Below are 19,638 nucleotides of genomic sequence, written 5' to 3'. Positions count from 1 at the left end.
TGCTTCTTGTCCTGCCTTCAGGGGCTTTGGAGAATCGCTTCACTCCCTCTTCTTTATGGCAGCCCCTCAAATATTGGAAGACTGCTATCATGTCACCTCTACTCCTTCTTTTCACTAGACTAGCCATGCTCAGTTCCTGCAATCGCTTTGTATGCTTTAGCCTCCAGTCCCCTAATCCTCTTCGTGACTCTTCTCTGCACTCTTTCTAGAGTCTCAGCATCTTTTTTATACTGTGGCAATCAAAACTGGATTGGGTATGTCTCGTTTAATGAAAAGAAGGACTAGGAATGACATGATAGCAGTTTTCCAATATTTGAAGGGCTGCCAACCTATTTTGCAAAGCACCGGAAGGCAGGAGATGAAGCAGCGGATGGGAACTAATCAAGGAGAGAAGCAACCGAGAACTAAGGAGAACTTTCCTAGTGGAACAATGGCTTCCCTCCAGAAGTTACAGACAAGCAGACTGGACAGCTGCTTGTCTGTAATGGTATGTAGATTTTTCTGCTTAAGCAGGAGGTTGGACTAGAAGACCTCCGGGGTCTTTTCCAACTCTGATATTCTGAGAGCCAGCACTCAGCACAGCCCGGCTGGATCCAGCCTCTCCTATCTTCCCACAGCCCCTTTGCAGAGTCAGCTCGGGAAGGTCTCCCAGCTCTGCCGGCGGCTGCTGGTTGCTCCTGCTCTGCCTCTGCCAGAGAAAGTCACCCCTGCACCGCTTTGCAACAGCCCTGGTCTCCCGTGCATGGATACTTCTCATCCATTTGGGTGAGTAAAAAGCAGAGCAATCAAAGCAGCCGCATACCCAGAAGCTGGGTGGGAGCGGAGGACCGGCGGCTCTTGGCTTGGACGCACTCAGAAATGGGGCCGGGCTGACCTCCCCTCCCCTTCAGTTGCTGCTTCACCCCTGTGGGATCAGGGAACTCCTGGACACTGCGGACCTCCTTAGCCAGCTCAAACTTGAGATCACAAGGATTTGGACCGACAACTTGCAATACCTTAGACTGCACAGGAAGCTAGATGTACACACACACACCAAAAGCCTGCAATCATTCCTGCCAACACCCTTTGCCTGCACTTTTAGCTCTGCCACCCAAAAGCATGTGCAGAGAGAGACTCACGCTGAGCCATTCAGAAACAAGCGTTCAAAAGCCAACACATTCCTTGCGCTGCATTGTTTGGAAGACAACTCCTCCCCCACACAAACCCCACACAACCCAGCAGTCTAAGCCTTGGCCGGACTTGGCCAATGGCTCCCCGAACTCACCCGCCCTGCCGGCGGGCTCAGTAGGTTCGCGGCGCCCCCAGGACAGTAGGGGTCCCGCTGGCTGATGGAAGAGTCCTTTGTTGTGCCGGAAAAGAGTTCAATAAATGCTCAGGCGAGCCCATCCGCCACCGCACAGCCTCCTTCCACGCTTGTTCACCGGTGGCACGGCAGCCGGCAACTTTGGGTTTCTGAACACCGGCACGGCACATCGGCAGAGCTGGCAAAGGTGGGGGGACCCCAGCAGGGGAATGGTCTGGGCCACTGGCTAGGCGAGGAAGGCAGAGTCAGGTGCCATCGGGAGCCCCCTGCTCTTCACAACCTCACACTGCTAAGTCATGCCAGGCAGTGGGCAGGGCTGGGCAACCAGCCCAGAGGCACACAGAATATTTCACAGTGGGCAAATCTCTCCTGGCAATGGGGATGGGGTCCCTAAACGGCACAGCTTGAGCCAGGAAGCTCCACCGGCTTTCTCAACTCTTCTCTCTGGTCCTTCCAGCTGTGCCTAGAAAACTCCCCCTGGGAGGGGGTCCCTGAGGTCATCTAGCTCAACCCTCCGCTTGGCACAGGAATTCTCACTGAAATGCCTCCGCGGACGGTTCTGCTTTGATGAGGGGTGGTCTGCTACGCATTGAATGGTTTTCATCCCCTTGCTAACAAGCCCATATTACTGCTGGCTGGGGATGTTGTACGCTGTGGTCCAAGACGTGGAGATGGCAGATGGAGAAGATGGGGCATAATATTCCAGGGAGCTGTGAGCAGACATCTGGGCCCACTGGCAAGCTTTCCATCCATAAGGATGCATAACCGAGAATGGCTAGCAAGATCCGACCCACTAAATACAGTTAGTCCTCAATTTATGACCACACTGAGTCTGTTGCTAAGCAAGACATTTGTTAAGGGAATTTTGCCCTATTTTACGACCTTTCTTGCTACAGTTGTTAAGTGAATCATTGCAGTTGTTAAATTAGTCAAATTACTGTTAAGTGAATTTGGTTTCCCCGTTGACTTTGCTTGACAGATGGTCACAAAAGGGGGTCAACTTACGAGACAATTGGGAGCTGAATTTCTCTTGCTAAAAACAAGGAGGTTTTTAAGTGAGTCGCACCCCATTTCACAACCATTTTTGCCAAGGTTGTTAAACAAAATCACTGCAATTAAGTGACTCACACTGTCTTTAAACAAATCTGGGCTCTGCAAAGCGCAGAGGCTCACAATCAATAAAAACAGGTCAAGAGCGACTAAGGGACACAGCACAACTGCACCGCACCGGATACTCCTGGGTGAAGCCTACTCGGCCCTGGGGGTGCTTGATGGGATCTGCAACCCAACCCGAGCAACTTTTGGGAAGCGGGCCAGAAAATGCACGGAAGCTGAATTGCGCTGGTCAAACTGGGCGGCCGGTCTTTCGGGCGTCAACTCAAATAATACCATTTATTGCAACTTTCGATTTGCTTCATGATGTTCCCCTGCTCGGCTGGATCTGTGGATGGTTTCAGGTCACCGACTTAGTTAATCGCTGCTTTTATCCATTATTTTGGTACAAAGCGTTGTGCGTTTATTCTGCTTGGTTGTTTACACTGGCTGACGTTGATGGAATCCTCTTGGCCCATGGTGGAAACCGCCAGAGAATGAGATGCTGGTTTTAAAGCAAATGGAAGGAATGTTAAGAAGGACTCCAGGCGTTTCAATCTTGGACTGGCTAAGAGGAATAACCGAATACCAGAGTTGGAAGGGACCTTGGAGGTCTTCTAGTCCAGCCTCTGCTCAAGCCGGAGTCCTTTTATCATTGCAATCAAACGGTTGTCCGGTCTATTTTTGAAAATATCCAATGAAAAGATGTCCTGTCCTAGGCAGGGGGATAGACTAGAAGATCTCCAGGGTTTTATGACCCCCATCCCTAGATGAGCCGACCTCCAGAGACCAGCTGGGGCCTCGGCTTGCTATATTTAGCCTCTCCTCCTTTGGAGGCTCATCATAAAAGCCCAGGCGTCTCCTCCAGTCATCCCAGCAGACAAGGGCAGCACCAGAAAATCAGTCGCAATCTCGACAGTTATGTTCAGCCTCAGAGGGAGTTTTCAAACAGTCAGCCCCAATTTCTAGATCTAGTTCCCCATAATTCTATTCTTTTTTTTTTCTTCTTTCTTTCTTTCTTTCTTTTTCTTTCTTTCTTTCTTTTTCTTTCTCTTTCTTTCTCTTTCTCTCTCTCTCCTCCCTCCCTCCCTACTTTCCTTCCTTCCTTTTTTTCTTTTTTTCTCCCTCCCTCTTTTTCTCTCTCACATTACACATCTATCTTTTGTCTCTCTCTTCTCTCATGTATATCTATCATCTGTCTGTCTGTCTCTTAATCATTGTAAGCCACCTAGAGTAGCCCCATGGCAAAACAGGTGGCAAATAAATTCAATATTTAAAATAAATATCTCTACGCTCTCTCGCTCTCATCTACAGTGTCTGTCTATATGACTATCTACCTACCTATGCTTAAAGTCTGCCCCAAACAGCAAGATGGGTAGTATATTCTAGTATATTATAATCTATAGTATAGTATATTATAGATAAATACAGGCAGATTGACTGACAGTGAGTTCAAGTCCCGTCTTAGGCATGAAAGCTATCTCTGTAACTTCAACCCAGCCCACCTCACAGGGTTGTGGGAGAAAAAGGAGGATCTTCATCATCTGAAAAAGGAAGCAGGATAAAAATATTTTTTTTAAAAAAGGCAGATTTTTGGAACACAAATGATGATCTGACTCAAAAATTGAAGTTTGTCTCCCAGACCCCCATCTCTGTCCCACCCCGAGGGTTGCCTCAGGATCCTGTCCCTTCTTTTTTCCCTAAAATGCTACTGCATTTTTCTACCAAAAAACCCCCCACAAAAAACCCACAACCCTAGACATTTTTAGAAACGCATAACTTGGTAAGGTTTATTAATAGCATAACATAATTCAGTCAAACTGGATGCCTGGAATCCGCCCAAGAACAATCTCCTATAAGTTCTCGTTTCCTCTCTCTCTCTCTCTCTGTGTATGTGTGTGTTTGTGTGTGTGTGGTTATTCGCTCAGCTCCTGATCTGACAATTCCTGTCTTAACACTTGGGTGTTTTCATTTCTTTTTTTCCTCCCAAACTAAACAGCGCAAGGAAAGCCTACACCACTCCATCCAGTTATGTAGAGTAAATATTTACAAGCGGTCCAATAAAAACGAATTTCCAGTAAAGGCTCTGAACATGTCTGGATGCGGAAGATCTAAGCGGCATTCAGAGCAGTGCAGCTGTCCGCTCTTCCCAGGTTGGTAATAAAAGGGGGACCCAGATTGTTGGGGGCAAGATGCCAACATTGTAAACTGCTTAGAGGGGGCTGTAAAGCACTATGGAGCAATACGGAGGGTCCCTGATATACACGTTTGTTTAGAATAGAAGAGAAGAGAATTCTTTTATTGGCCAAGTGTGATTGGACACACAAGGAATTTGTCTTGGTGCATCTGCTCTCAGTGTACATAAAAGAAAATAATAATAATAATTTAATTTTTATACCACCCTTCTCCCGAAGGACTCAGGGCGGTTCACAGCCAAGTAAAAACAACAGTAAGTAAATACAATACAAATAAAATCAATAATTAAAAAAATTAATACCTTCATCAAGGTACAACACTTAATGATAGTCTCATAGGGTACAAATTTAACACTTAATGATACAATACTTAATGCTAGTCATAGGCTACAAATAAGCAATCAGGAAACAATATCAGTATAAATCGTAAGGGTACAAGCCACAAAGTTACAGTCATAAGTGTGAGGAGATGGGAACGATGAGAAGATTAATAGTGGTGCAGATTTAGTCAATAGTATGTTTAGTGACCATTCAAAGTTACAATGGCACTGAAAAAGTGGCTTATGACCGTTTTTCACAGTTACAACCTTTGCCGCATCCCCATGGTCACGTGATCAAAATTCTGATGCTTGGTAACCGGCTCATATTTATGACGGTCGCAGTGTCCCAGAGTCATGTGAAAAACTCTTTTTTGTGACCTTCTGACAAGTAAAATTAATGGGGAAGCCAAACTCACTGAACAACTGTGTCACTAATCGAACAACGGTGGTGAATCACGTTAACAACTGTAGCGAAACAGGTTGAAAAATGGAGCAAAATTTCACTTAACAACTGTCTCGTTTAGCAGTGCAAGTTTTGCGCTCAATTGTGGCCATAAGTCGAGGACTACTGCTATCGTGTCAACCCTAGTCCTTCTTTTCATTAAACTACTGAAACTCAAATCCTGCAACCGTTCTTCGTATGTTTCAGCCTCCAGTCCCCTAATCATCCTGGTTGCTCTTCTCTGCACTCTTTCTAGAGTCTCAATTTCTTTTTTTATAGTATGGTGACCAAAACTGGATGCAGTACTCTAGGTGTGGTCTTACTAAGGCTTCATAGAGTGGTAGTAGTACCTCCCTTGAGCTTGATTGTATCCCTCTGTGGATGCAATTTAGGATTGCATTGGCTTTTTTGGCTGCTGCTGCACACCACCGGCTCATGTTTAAGTGATTGCCCATTAGGACTCCAAGCTCCGTTGCTTCTTGTCCTGCCTTCAGGTGCTTTGGAGAATAATTTGATCTCCACTTCTTTATGGCAGGCCCTCAAATACTGGAAGGCTGCCATCATGATCATGTCCCCCCGAGTCCTTCTTTTCTCTAGACTGGCCAAACCCAAATCCTGCAACCGTTCTTCATATATTTTAGTTTCCAGGCCTTTAATCGTCTTCGTTGCTTCGCACTTTTTCCAAAGTCTCAACATCTTTTTTTGTAATGTGGGTATCACGACTGGATGCAGCCACTCTGTGAAGATGTAACCACGGGGCCTTTTTAGAGATGCCCCTTCATTGTGGCACATGGAAACAGGTTGTCTCTTGCTCTGTTGGGGAGGGGCTTAAAATCCCCTTCCCCCAGAGACGTGGTTTGCCATTGCTGAAAAAACTGCAAAGTGCATTTCTTTCGCCAGGATGTACTAATCATTTATCAATTTCCTTTTATGCTTTAACTGTTTATTCTCTGTTTTCTACATTTCATTAACTGCCTGGAATATCCACTGGGGTAAAAGGAGGATGGAAGTAAAGCAAATAAGCCATAAATAAGAGCAACCTTGATGTCGGGGCAGGCTGCCTTTGAGGATGACGGGCCTCGCACTCGCCACAGGAATGTTCCTTAACTCCCCGGAGCCCCTGCCTGGTTGCCCCCGAGAGAAAGCCGCCTGCTCTTTTCCTCCCCCTCGGAAGGAAGGAAGGCTAAACCTCAGCTGGTGGAAGGAAAAATAAACAAGCTTGCAAGAGGTGTTGACAGCTTCCCAATCCATCCGAGGCAACCTGACGGGATGGCAAGAGTTCCCACGGCTTTTCTTCTCAAGTACGAAGAGGAAGGACTGCAGGAATTGGGCAGTGATGGTGAACCTTTTCGGCACAAACCGGAACGCGTGCATGCGCTGACCAGCTGGTCTTCTTCACGCATGCCGGAGCACCGGATACCCAAAAACCAGGTGGCCGGTGCGTCTGTGGTGGTGAACCTATGGCACACATGCCAGCGGTGGCATGCAGATTCCTCTCTGCAGGCACGCGCACTGTCACCCAGCTGCTCTTCTGGTTCCCGGCTCTCCGGCGCGCATGAAGACCAGAAGAGCGGCTGCTGATGGTGCACGTGCCCAAGTGAGGGTTCTGCGTGTCACCTCTGACACGTGTGCCACAGGTTTGCCATCGCGGGTTTAGAGGAAAGAAGAGAAGGACAAGGGGAGACATCACAGCAGTCTTCCAATATTTGAGGGGCTTCTACAAAGACAAGGGGTTAAACTATTCTCCAAAGCAGGGGTCCCCAACCTTAGCAACTTTAAGCCTGGTGGACTTCAACTCCCAGAATTCCCCAGCCAGCTTTGCTGGCTGGGGTATTCTGGGAGTTGAAGTCCACCAGGCTTAAAGTTGCCAAGGTTGGGGACCCCTGCTCCAAAGCATCAAAAAGCAAGAGGAGAAACAATGGTGGAAACTAACCAAGGAGAGAAGCAACCTAGAACTAAGGAGAAATTTCCTAAGGGTGAGCGCAACTAAGCAATGGAGTAACTTGCCTTCAGAAGTTCATCACTGGAGGCTTTCAAAAAGAGACTGGGCAACCATTTGTCTGAAGTGATATAGGGTGTCCTGCTTGAGCAGGGGGTTGGACTAGAAGACCTCCGAGGTCTCTTATGCTATGATCTATGTTCTAGTTCCTTTCAACGCTAACCTTTGAAGATCCCTCCAAATGCCCTAGAATTAAGTCCATGCTGAGGGACACCAAGGAAGTCAGGAGACTCCTAGATCTGCAGTTCGGGTCAAGGTGCTTCATTCTCCACTTTCCAAAAGGAGAACATTTTCCCCCTCTTGAAAAGCAACCAGTTTCCTTCCTGTTTTGGACAGCAGTTACCTTCATACTCCTCTGAGCACATACTTTGCTCACTTCCCATGTTCAGCACTCGTCCCCTCATTCTGTCTTGGAACTGGCAAGGATTATGGGGTTTATAAACGCCTCAGTGCTCTCTGAATTTGGTTCTTTTCTTGCAGATGTTTCATTACCCAACTAGGTCACATCATCAGTAGTAGTGAGTGTGATGTTTGCTCTTAGTAGTTCCTCACTTAGGGTATTGTTTTCCACTTGATTGTTTGTCTGGTGTTAATTCCTGCTTATTTGAGTGTTGCCTGCTGGAGATAAGGTGTTCTGGCCATTTTGTTTCCTTCTTAGCTTTTTTGTTATCTCTTTTGAAGGATGTGTACATGCGGCTCATTTTTATGTGTCTACTGGTGGTTGATTGGTCTGAATGCTAAGCTCCTGGGAAGTCTATAGCATTTGGGAGAAGGGGTTGTAGAAAACCGTACAATGCTAGGAGCTGTATATCAGTTGGGAACAAAGCCCATATTCCCTTGCACAGATGTTACCTAGTTGGGTAATAAAACATCTGCAAGAAAACAATCAAGCTCAGAGAGCACCAAGGACCCATCCTCTTCCTCCTCCCCCTCTTCCTTCTTGCACTGATGGTGGTACCCAGTTGGGTCATGAAACACTTGCAAAGTCAATATCTAAGCTCAGAGAGCACCAAGGACCCATCCTCTTCCTCCTCCCCCTCTCCCTTCTTGCACTGATGGTGGTACCCAGTTGGGTCATGAAACACTTGCAAAGTCAATATCTAAGCTCAGAGAGCACCAAGGACAACGATGACCACTACTACTACTACTACTTCCTCCTCCTCCTCTCCACAAACTCCCCTGCCTTCTGTATGTTCAATGCTAGGAGCTGTATATCAATTGGGAACAAAGCCCATATTCCCTTGTACAGATGTTAGCCAGTTGGGTCAAGAAACATCTGCAAGAAAACCACCAACCTCAGAGAGCACCAAAGACCCCCGTACTCCAACCCTGAGCCACAGAGATTCTGTCCTGTTGATTATGGAGTTTACTTCCAAGGTAGATTTCACCTCAGGGTCCGCCAGAAGCACCGGACTACACCTCCCATCATTCCCAGAGTCTGTGAGAGTTGCAACCAAAATAACTGGAGGACACCAGATTGGGAAAGACGGATAGAAAGAGGCATTCAAACCCCACCTCACATCACATGTCCCCCAAGGACAAAAGTGTCTTTGATGAGCTGATTTGTGGCCTGGTTCAGCTTCCAAGCAGCTCAGGGTGAAAATGGGCAACTACCAAACACCCTTTTTCTGCTGTTGTCAAATCACAAGATCAGACTGATGGGTACAACAACCAGGGCAGGTTCTGGGAGGCTCCCAGGCAATTCAAACATCATTGTGTCATGTTGGAGCTTCATCCCTGGAGGTTTTTAAGAAGAGCCTGGACAACCATTTGTCTGGACTGGCACAGGGTCTCCTGCTTGAGCAGGGGGTTGGACTAGATGACCCCCATGATCCCTTACAAGTCTGTTATTTTGAATTCTAACAGTGATACTTGGCTTTGCCCAATAAGGCATTCTAATTCATTGATTGATTGACTGACATCTTCCCCCAAATGACAATGCTGTAATCTGTATAATGTCCCAGGTAGTCCTCAACCTACAACCACCATTGAGTCCAAAATTTCTGTTGCTAAGCAGGACGGTCGTTAAGTGAGTTTTGCCCCCTTTCACAACCTCTCTTGCCACACTTGTGAAGTGACTCTTCCTTCCCCATTGACCGCTTATCAGAAGTCATGAAAGGGGATCACGTAACCCCGGGACACTGCAACCTAATAAAGATTTTGGCCACGTGATCAAAACCGTGAAAACCTGTCCAAAGTGACTTTTTTCAGTGCCACTGAACTGCGAATATTAAACGAAGGGTCGTAAGTAGAGACTACCTCTACTTGCCCCATTGGGGTACTCCGTGGCTACCCACAAAAAAAAGGCCCCCAGCCCTTCCACAGTGTCATTCTCTTTGAACCAATTTCCTAAGGTTACTATTACCCAAACACCCCCATTGTAAAACAGAACAAGCCTTTGTCAAAATAAGCCTTCAAGTCGGTTTATCAAATCCCAAACATTTCCAATATTTATAGACTTTCTGCTTTGCTTGGTAATTCCTCATCCGATATTTGAGCAGCCTGTTAATCATATTTTCCCTGGCGGGTCTTCAGAAATCAGGAGACAAGACCACATTTATCATCCATAAAATAATCCCTTTTCTCTCGCCCCTTCCAAACCTTCAGAAGGAAAAAAAAAGTTTCTTAAAAATACTTAGTGCAGGTAAATAAAAGCTGAGCTACCCATGATCGAGCAGGAGAAATCTTTGCTGCCAGCCAAAATACTAGCCAGTCCTGCCAATCTTCAGGGCAAAAACACCCACATGTCAACATCTGGATGGTTGGATGGTTGGATGGCCTTTCTAGATCTAGGATCTTCCCACGCTGCAGTTTCGGTTCACTGACTCCCAAGAGTCCTCTTAGCCACACACCCACAACCACTGCTGTCAAACAGAGCGTGCCAACTCAGCCCAAGGTGAAGGAAGGTCCTACCCTGGAGGAAAGAGCCAGCAATTGGCATGCAAGGGAGGCCATCGCCTTCTACACCAAAGCCAATGCGGTCCTAGGCGGCATCAACAGAGGGAGAGAAGCAAGATCACATAAAGTGTTAGTATTGCTTTATAATGCCCTGGTAAGGCCACACTTGGAATATTGCATCCAGTTTTGGTCTCCATGATAGAAGAAAGATGTTGAGACTCTAGGAAGGGTGCAGAGAAGAGATGATTAGGGGACTGGAGACTAAAATATATGACAAATGGTTGCAAGGAACTGGATATGTCTAGTCTAATGAAAAGAAGGACTAGGGGAGACATGATAGCAGTGTTCCAGTATCTCAGGGGCTGCCACAAAGAAGAGGGAGTCGGGCTGTCCAAAGCACCTGAGGGTAGAACAAGAAGCAATGGGTGGAAACCAATCAAGATGAGAAGCAACCTAGAACTAAGGAGAAATTTCCCAGCAGTTAGAACAATTAATCAATGGAATTGCCTGCCTCCAGAAGTTGTGGGTGCTCCAACACTGGAGGTTTTTAAGAAGAGATTGGATAGCCATTCATCTGGGATGGTATCAGCAATCAGAATAGAGCTGGAAGGGACCTTGGAGGTCATCTAGTCCAACCCCCTGCCCAAGCAGGAGACCCTACACCATTTCCGACAGATGGCAGCCCAGTCTCTTCCTGAAAGCCTCCAGTGATGAAGCTCCCACAACTTCTGAAGGCAAGCTGTCTTCTAGTCCAACTCTCTGCTGCTCAACCCTCTGTACTATTTCAGACAAGTTAGGTTCTCCTGCGTGGCCAGAGGGTTGGACTAGAAGACCTCCAGGGTTCATTCCAATTCTGCTATTGATAGAAGAGGCTTTAATGCCAAGGAAGGCCATCCTGAATTATGGGGGTGCTCTGGCTTCCCTTGCCCATCTGGGAGCTTGCAAATATGAGCCAAATGCTTTAGGCCAAAGCTAAACCCATGGAAGTTTTCTGGGGGGGGCTTGTATTTCTGCCCCCCACCTCCGTCTTGAAGGTGTCACTGGCCAGCTCACAACTCAGCAAAAGGCGCTGACATCACCGCCTCTCCAGCTCGGCTTCTGCATCTCATTAAGGGCAAAGCCACCGCTTTGCTGCTTCATTAATTCAAAACGCAGGTGATCAATTCCGGGTTTGTTTTTTTTTTTATTCCGGAGCGATGATTTAAAATTTAAATATTCCTCAAGTGGCTTTTTTGTCTCTTAAAAGCTCTGCTGCAGGGGCTGCAATGCCAGAGGAGCAAAATTCCCTCCATGCTGGAAGGAGGTTAAAGGGGAATCAATATCCTCTCCAGCAGAGGAAAACGCTTCCTGTGTGCCTCGGGGATGCCTGCCTGAAGGATGAAGCCATGCGCTCCCAAGGCAGAAATGTGGGAAAGCCTCCACATTCCAGGAATTGGGACGGAGCCCCTCTGGTCAAAGCCGTGGAGAGACCCCACCCCTCGGCCTCCTCTGAGCCAGCCAAGTGCTGCTCCCTGCCTCACTCCAACCAGCTCTGCTTTGCTCATCCCAACGCTCAATCAGAAGGGACCTTGGAGGTCTTCTAGTCCAACCCCTTGCTCCACAACAAATGGCAGTCCAGTCTTTTCTTAAAAGCCTTCAGTGATGAAGCACCCACGACTCCTGGAGAGCAGCTGTTCCACTGGTTGATTGTCCTCACTGTTAGGAAGTTTCTCCTTAGTTCTAGGCTGCTTCTCTCCTTGATTAATTTCCAACCATTGCTTCTTCTCCTGCCTTCAGGGGCTTTGGAGAATAGGTGGAGCCCCGTCTTCTTTGGGGCAGCCCCTCAAAGACTGGAAGACTGCTTTCGTGTCCCCCCTGGTTCTTCTTTTCTCTAGATTGGCCTCTCCAGACCTCGCTTTCCTTCTCAATGCAGTGGAGATGCCAAACTTTTTAAAATCACCTTTACTAATAGGATTTGCAGGGCAGACCTCAGGAGATGTGGGGGGAGCTGACAATGAGCCCAAAAGCCCCCCTTGCCCCCCACTAAGCAAGCAAGGAATTTAAGAGGGGAAATGAAGCTTGGCACAAAATGAAAGCAAAGGAAGCCACAGAGCGGTTGCACATGAACGCCAAAGAGGAAGAAAGTGCCAGAGAATAAAGAGGGGCACCCCCAGCACCCCTAAGACTCAGAAGCAGCTCCCCGGGATGAGACCCTACTTTAAATGGCGCTCTCCAAGAACACCCTTTGGAAAACTGCCGGTTGGGCAGCAGATCTGAAGGCCCTGTGAGATGCAGACATGAACCGGAACTGGATGCTGCTTTGTTCAGTCATATTCAGTCAGAATAGAGCTGGAAGAGACCTTGGAGGTCTTCTAGTCCAACCCTCTGCTGAGCAGGAGACCCCATACCGTTTCTGTGACTACCCAGTTTCTCCTTAAAACCCTCCAGAGTTGGAAGCCCCATAACTACTGAAGGCAAGCTGCTCCACTGATTAAGTAACAGAAGAACAGAGTTGGAAGGGACCTTGGTGGTCTTCTATTTCAACCCCCTGCTCAAGCAGGAGACCCCATGCCAGTTCAGTACAGGTGGCTATCCAGCCTCTTCTTAAAGAACTCCAGTGATGGAGCATCCACAGCTTCTGGTGGCAAGCCGTTCCACTGGTTAATTGTCCTCACTGTTAGAAAGTTGCTCCTTAATTCCAGGTTGCTTCTTTCCTTGATTAGTTTCCATCCATTGTTTCTTCTCCTGCCTTCAGGTACTTTGGAGAATAGCTTGACCTCCTCCTTCTTTGGGGCAGCCCCTCAAATATTGGAAGACTGCTAACATGTCACCCCTGGTCTTTCTCTACATCAGACTCAACATACCCGTTCCTCCTATGTTTAAGTGTGCAGGCTTTTAATAGCCTCCAGACCCTCCATGTTCCTGCCTCCTTTTCAACCCCAGAGACCCCTGAAGGAATCCAAGAAGACGGACGGATGGAGGGGCCACTCGGAGCTGGCAAGCAAGATTTCTGTCCGCCATCCACCCACAGTGCAACTCCAGGGGGATGCCTGGAGCGTAAAGGACATCCAGCTGCAAATTTGGTGCCTGGACGAGCTCAACCTTCCCCCCCCCTCAAAAAAACCCAACACCCCCCACCCCCCAAAGCAGGCAGACACTCTATCGACTCGCAGCATCCTCGCCTTCTATAGATTGTGTCTGGGTTTACTGGCCCACATCCAGTCCATTATTTCTGCAAGGCCAGGAATCCTGCCAAACTTGGCATTGATCCACAGCCAAGCCCCCCCTCCCCCAATCCCAGCTCCGTCCCATAATAGGAAAGCAATGCCCTCCTTGGATTTTAAGAGGAAGGAGCCCCCCCTTCCCCCCTCCCCCCGGATGGCCAAGCTCTCCCAGGCAGGATGGCTGGGGAACAGCCCCCTTGTTCTCCGTGGAGTAGCCGTAAAGAGCAGGCAGGACTTAATGCAGATGACCAAGCGGTATTTTCGCTTTGGCAGAAAAAGTTGGAAGAGGGCCAGCTTTTTGAAGGCAAGCAAAGTCCTAGTTTGCCTCCAGAGGTTGTCGGTGCTCCAACACCGGAGGTTTTTAAGAAGAGACCGGACCCCCGTTTGTCTGAGATTTTATAGGGTCTCCTGCTTGAGTAAGGGGTTGGACTAGAGGACCTCCAAGGTCCCTTCCAACTCTGTCATTCTGCCTTCCCAGCACCTGCGATATGCTTAAAGGATCCAGAGTGGCTCAGGAGGAATTCCCATCCTCTCCCCAACATCTCAAGCCTCTCAGCTACAAAGGCCTCTAATGCTGGCAGCCATCAAAAGAATAGAATAGAACAGAGTAGAATTTTATTGGCCAAGTGTGATTGGACACACAAGGAATTTGTCTTGGTGCATATACTCTCAGTGTACATAAAAGAAAAGATACGTTCATCAAGGTACAACAAGGTAGAACAAGATACAACATACAAAGCAATCAAGAAACAACTTTTTCCCGGGGGGGGGGGAAATGGTCTGAATTGAGCCCCGCTTTCCAGGTGGGGGGGAGGGAAGGCCTCCCTCTTGGCCTTCTCCAGGCCCCAGATCAACACCCCACCCTGGTGATCCAAAGCTGTTTACTACACGCACAGAGTAGATGCCAACTGCAAAGAACAATTCCTTTTTGCAAACGCCTGTTCCTAGCCATCCAAGGTCATGGTTGTCCCAAAAGTGCATTTTCTAAAAGCAACTGGACTTTGTTTTCCCTTGAAGACGTTTCGCTTCTCATCCAGGAAGCTTCTTCAGTTCAAACCCCATTCAGTTCTGAAGAACTGAAGAAACTTCTTAGATGAGATGCGAAATGTCTTTGAGAGAAAAAAAACACAAAGTCCAGTTGCCTTTTGAAAAAGCACCTTTGGGACTCTTTGCAAGGAATTGCAAAAGGCGAGGCCCAATTCCAGAAGAGGAAGAAAGGAAAAAACAACCTGCCATTCCAAGCAGCAGGAAAATGTGCCCTTTTCAAGGCCAGGATCAGCCTTCTGTCCATGCCTGCTATTTTAGAAACAGCCCACTCAGCCAATTCTTCCTTTTGTTTCTCGGCACCGCTCCCCCGATTTCTTAGAAACCCCATTAGCGGAATCAAACCTTTTAGGGGGAAAAAGGCCAACAAGCTGAATGGCTGAGACTTTTGAGCACCGGCCCTGCAGAGAAGACCCCCACAGGCAGCCTGCCACGTGGAGTCCCACCTCACCACCTCTGCCCTGGCAGGTACTTCCTGGAAGTGGGAAAGAAAATAATTGCCCCAGACCACCAATCCAAAAATGCAGCCAGCCAAAGAATCTGGATTGCTCCTTCCAAAATATTCACGACCGGAAGGCAACAAATCTCAAAATACAGGTAGACCTGGACTTACGACCAGAATAGAGTCAGTGTTGACTCTAGACAATGGCCTGGAGTATAAGTAGTACTCAACATACGACCACAATCGAGTCCAAAATTTCCATTGCTAAGCAAGACTGTTCTTTGGCTCCATTTTATGACCTTCCTTACTACATGAATCACTGAAGTTGTTAAGCTAGGAGCACTGTTGTTACATGAATCACGGACTTTTGTTTGTCAGAAGGTTGCAAAATGGGATCATGTGACCCCGGGACACAGCGACCGTCATAAATAGGGCCCAGTTGCCAATTGTCTGAATTTCGATCATGTGACTATGAATGGATGCTGCAACGGTCGTAACTGTGAAAAAGGATCGTAAGTCACTTTTCTCAGGACCGTTGTAACTTTCAACAGTCGCTAAACGAATGGTTATAAGTCGAGGACTTTGTGTAATTATGGATCTACTTCCAGCACCCGGAGAGCCTCAAATTTGCTGCCAGCTGTTTTGCAGCCATGGCTTTTTGCTTTCAAACGCCCGGACTGTGCATCTTCCTCTCTCGCTCTTGGCAAGGATGACTAGCAAATGAATTTTGCTGCACAATGCCAGGATGAGCCTGCTGGCACTTTTCCGACTGACACCTGAGTGAGAACGGGAGCACCTGCCTTTAATAGAAGGTGTGAGTCAGAGTAGGATCGCCAGCCTCCTTCTGTTGCTTTGCTACTGCAGACAGACAATCCCGGCTCTCCCTCCTGCCCTGTTTACAAGGAGGAGCTGGAGGGAGAGTCCAAGAAATGGATCTTCCCAGCTCAAAGCTCTCCGCTCCCCCAGCCCTCAAGGGATCCAGCGGGACCCAGCTGACCTCATCAAGGCAGGAGAGGCCATGGAGAGAAATCCTGAGCTTTTTCTACCATATGCGCCGCGTAGCACCTGAAAGCATCTAACAGCATCTTTCAGTTGGGAGAGAGCCACGGAGGACCGGCAAAGTTTCCGACAAATTTCTGCTTTGCAATTTAAGCTGTTAATCTGATCCAGGTCAGGCCTTGAGGGAGGAGGGCCCCCCACCCACATAATTCTCACAAATATCCCTTCTTTGCAAAGGACCAAGCGGATCAGATCGATCGGGAGATTCCTCAGAACTTCTGTTCGTTAATGCAAGAGGTTTTGTTTCCTTGCGACTTTGCCTTTCAGGCCTGCTTGCCTGCCTCTCCTTGCAACCGGTGCCTCTCTCTAAGGCCAGCCTCAAAATCCCCCCCCCCAAATGGATTCAAAGAAAAAGAAAAACCAATAACAATCCTGAAAGCGAAGGGCGGCCAACAGACAGTTGGGGAAGAGTCAAGAAACACAGAGAACCAGCATCGAAAGCGAGATATTTCTTTTAAAAAAATGTGCAAGATGCCCAAAGCTGCTGCTTTGTGTTTGCTAACTGTCCAGGAGAAGAAGAAAAAAACTTCACTGGTTTATAAAATAGTTCTTTGTAGCTAGGCTCGGCCTCTCCCCCACCACACCCCTGGAGCAACAGGGAAAGGAATTAAAAACCAAGCACAAAATTCTGCCTTTGACTTGCAAGCATGCAGCTGCCCAGCCTGTTTTGCTCCTTAAAAGATGGGGGAGGCAGAGAGTGGGGTGAGAGACCCCCATATTCCAGGATCCCCTTTGCAGCCCCCAACCCTAGACAGGAGGTTGACCCCTTATTCTCTCCTTAAGAGAACTAAGACAAAATCCTAAATATTTCTCCAGGAAACAGGAGCAGGTTAAACTTCTCAGAAGCTGGGCTTTATTTAACATAAATACAGTATTATCCCCAGCAATTTCCCCCCTCCGTTTGTCGGGAAGGGAAATTCGTGGGGGGGGGGGAATTCGGAGGGGGCTGTTCTCGCTTCCCAAACTGGTCCTTACTCCAGAGAGCTCTGAAGCAAGAGCTTGTCCGGAGTAGCAGCACCCCCCGCCCCATCAGTTCCCAACTTCTATGTGGAATCTTCTGCCAAGTCGCAAGCATGAATTGGGAGGGGGGGGGGAGACGCGTTCCAGTCAAGGCAACCGCCTTCCTTCCTCAGGCAACAGAGGAGGGTCTTTTTTGGGGGGGGGCGGCGTTTACGGGCAGAGCCGCCTCGTTTCTTTCTGCCACTGAACGGCGAGTCTTTGCCTGGCGAAGCGGAGCTCTCCAAAGCGGGGGCGGCCAACCGCTCTCCCCTGAGCGTAAGCCGGGTTGATCCGCGGCAGCTGGAAGGAGACCCGAAGGAGAGGGAGGGAGGTGGAGGGGAGGGGGCGCCGGAGGGACACCGATCTCGGGCGCTCCCCTCGCCCATCAGCCCGCTGCACGCAGAAGCCTCCGCGCCCCACCGAGCCTCGGACAGCCACGCGAGGACTCAGCGGCCGGCCGCAGCCTCAGCCCCCCCCCACCTTTCTTTTGTCTTTTTGGAGGGGGGGTCGCGGTTGAGCCCATCCAGCTCCCTCGCCCCATCCTCCCAGCTTTTAGGAGCAACACTTGCGGGGGGGGGGGGGTCGCCGGAGCGGCCGAAGTGGCTTTGCTGCTGGCAGGGCAGAGGGGCGTGGGGGGGGGAGGAGAAGGGGGAGGATGAACCTGCTCCTGCCAGCCCGCGCTTGTCAGTCTCGGCCCCTTGCAAGGCTGAGCCCCGGCGACCCCCAGCGCCGCCCCCACCCCCGCCAGGGCGGCTGGCACAATCAATCGACCGGAGGGGGAGGGCAGAAAGACCCCACAGCTACCTGAGCCCAGTCGGGACCTTTTTGCCGCCACGCCTCGCCTCCCCCACCCACCCCTCCGCCCCCGAGCAAAGTTGCCTTTGGGGCTCCGGCGGCAGGGCAGGCAAAGCAGGGAGCGCCAAGGCGGACGCCCCTTCCCCTTCTCCGGGAGCCCCTCCCTCCCCTTGATTCTGCCGCCACGCCTCGCCCTCCCCCGAAGGGCCAAAGTTGCCTTTGGGGCTCCGGCGGCAGAGCAGGCGAAGCAGGGACCGCCGGGACGGACGTCCCTTCCCCGCCGGGACCTCCAGCCCATTTGGCCGCCACGCCTTGCCTCTACCCTCCCCCCCCCGTACCCGACCCCCGGGGGCAAAGTTACCGTCCGGGGCTGGGCTGGGAGCCGGAGGCGAAGCAGGGACCGCCAGGACCGACGGACGCCCCTTCCCTTGCCCCGGCCCCGGCCTCGGCCGACACTCACCGCGTCCGCCCCGCGTCCTCGGCGCGCCCGGCTCGCCAGCGCTCCGGCTGGCCCGCTCGCCCCGGGGCTGCCCGCCTCGCCCGCCCGCTCGCTCGCTCGCTGCCTTCTCCTTCCCGGCGGCGGCGGTGGCAGCGGCGGCGGCGGCGCCTCTCCCGCACCAGCTGCGAAGAGAGCAGCGGAGCGAGGCAGAGGCGCTTTTAAGCGCGCCCCCCCCCCGTCCCACCCCCATGTGACCAGCCGGGCGGGCGGAGGCAGCGAGGGAGGGAGCCGGGCGGAGGCGGCGGAGGCAGCCCGGCTTCTCCCCGAGCGGGACGCGGACGCCCCCGGTAGGAGCCCGCCCTGCCCAGCGCCCCGCGACCCCCCGCCCGATGCCCCAGGAGGAGCCGCGCCGGGCTCGGCAGGTGCGGCCGGCTGGCAGGAGGCAGGCGGGCAAGCGAGGCGTGCCGGGAGAGGACCGCCTCGGGAGCAGCTTCCCCCAAGCCCCGGGCCGCTGCACGTGCGGCTGGGCAGGCGCCGGGCTGCAGGGGGACTCGGGGCTGCAGGGGCGCGGCCGGCGGAGACCTTCCCAAAGAAGGGAGCTGCGGGCACGGAGGAGGAGCGGGAGCCGGCAGCGGGCAGCGGCCGGCCCTGAAGGCAGAGGACAGGGGCCCAAGCGCGGCTCTGGGCGCCCAGCACTTCGCGCCTCGATGCCCGGGAGCAACCCGTGTCCGTGGGAACGCCCGCCTGGCCGCCTCTGGGTGCTGGGAAGGCCGCTTGGAGCGCGTGGGCCACCTCTGCAATCTTCCCAGCTCGCTTCCCAGAAGCAAAGTCGAAGGGGGAAGCTGAGATTCACTTAACAACTATGTGATTCACTTAATGACGGTGTAGCTCTCTTAACGACCACAGTACAAAAGGATTGTAAAACCGGGGCCGGTCATGAGATGCCTCATGTAACAACCAGAGAGCTTAGCAAATTCCCGTCCCAACTGTTGTCGTAAATCAAGGACTATCTGCCTAATTAAAAAAGATCGGCACAAAAAAATCAAAAGGCAGCTACTTTGGGATTGGGAGGGGTCTGTCCCATAGAAATACATGGTCTGAATGGCCAAAATGTCCTTCAGGTCCTTAATTTGTAACCACAATTGAGCCCAACATTTAGTTTGCTAAACATTAAATTTAGGTTGTTAAGTGAGTTTTGCCCCATTTTACAGCTTCTTGCCACAGTTGCTAAGTGAACCTCTGTGGGGTTTTTAGCTATCTGGTTCTTAAGTGAATCCGGCTTCCCCATTGGCTTTGCTTGTCAGGAAGTCACATGACCCCAGGACACCGTAACAGCCATAAATATGAACCACAAAGCATCCAAATTCTGATCACGTGACCCTGGGGATGCTGCAATGGTCAGAAGTGT

The 19,638-nt window shown here is 50.3% G+C and overlaps 1 protein-coding gene across 2 annotated transcripts in view; it reads right to left on the bottom strand.

Annotated features, from left to right (window-relative positions):
* The window catches only part of CNTFR (ciliary neurotrophic factor receptor), a 343,463-nt gene extending 325,073 nt beyond the window's left edge, over positions 1 to 18,390 (bottom strand). The window contains exon 1 of one of the 2 annotated variants that reach the window (XM_058172426.1): positions 18,252 to 18,390. The gene's annotated coding sequence lies outside the window, so the exon portion shown is untranslated. The remainder of the gene's footprint in view (positions 1 to 18,251) is intronic. The other variant, XM_058172427.1, reaches the window with a different exon arrangement.
* Positions 18,391 to 19,638: the final 1,248 nt, after the last annotated feature.

Source organism: Ahaetulla prasina, chromosome 2 (assembly GCF_028640845.1).
Source record: "Ahaetulla prasina isolate Xishuangbanna chromosome 2, ASM2864084v1, whole genome shotgun sequence".
In the NCBI taxonomy this organism is placed as follows: domain Eukaryota; kingdom Metazoa; phylum Chordata; class Lepidosauria; order Squamata; family Colubridae; genus Ahaetulla; species Ahaetulla prasina.
This window is presented reverse-complemented; position numbering and strand designations above follow the sequence as displayed.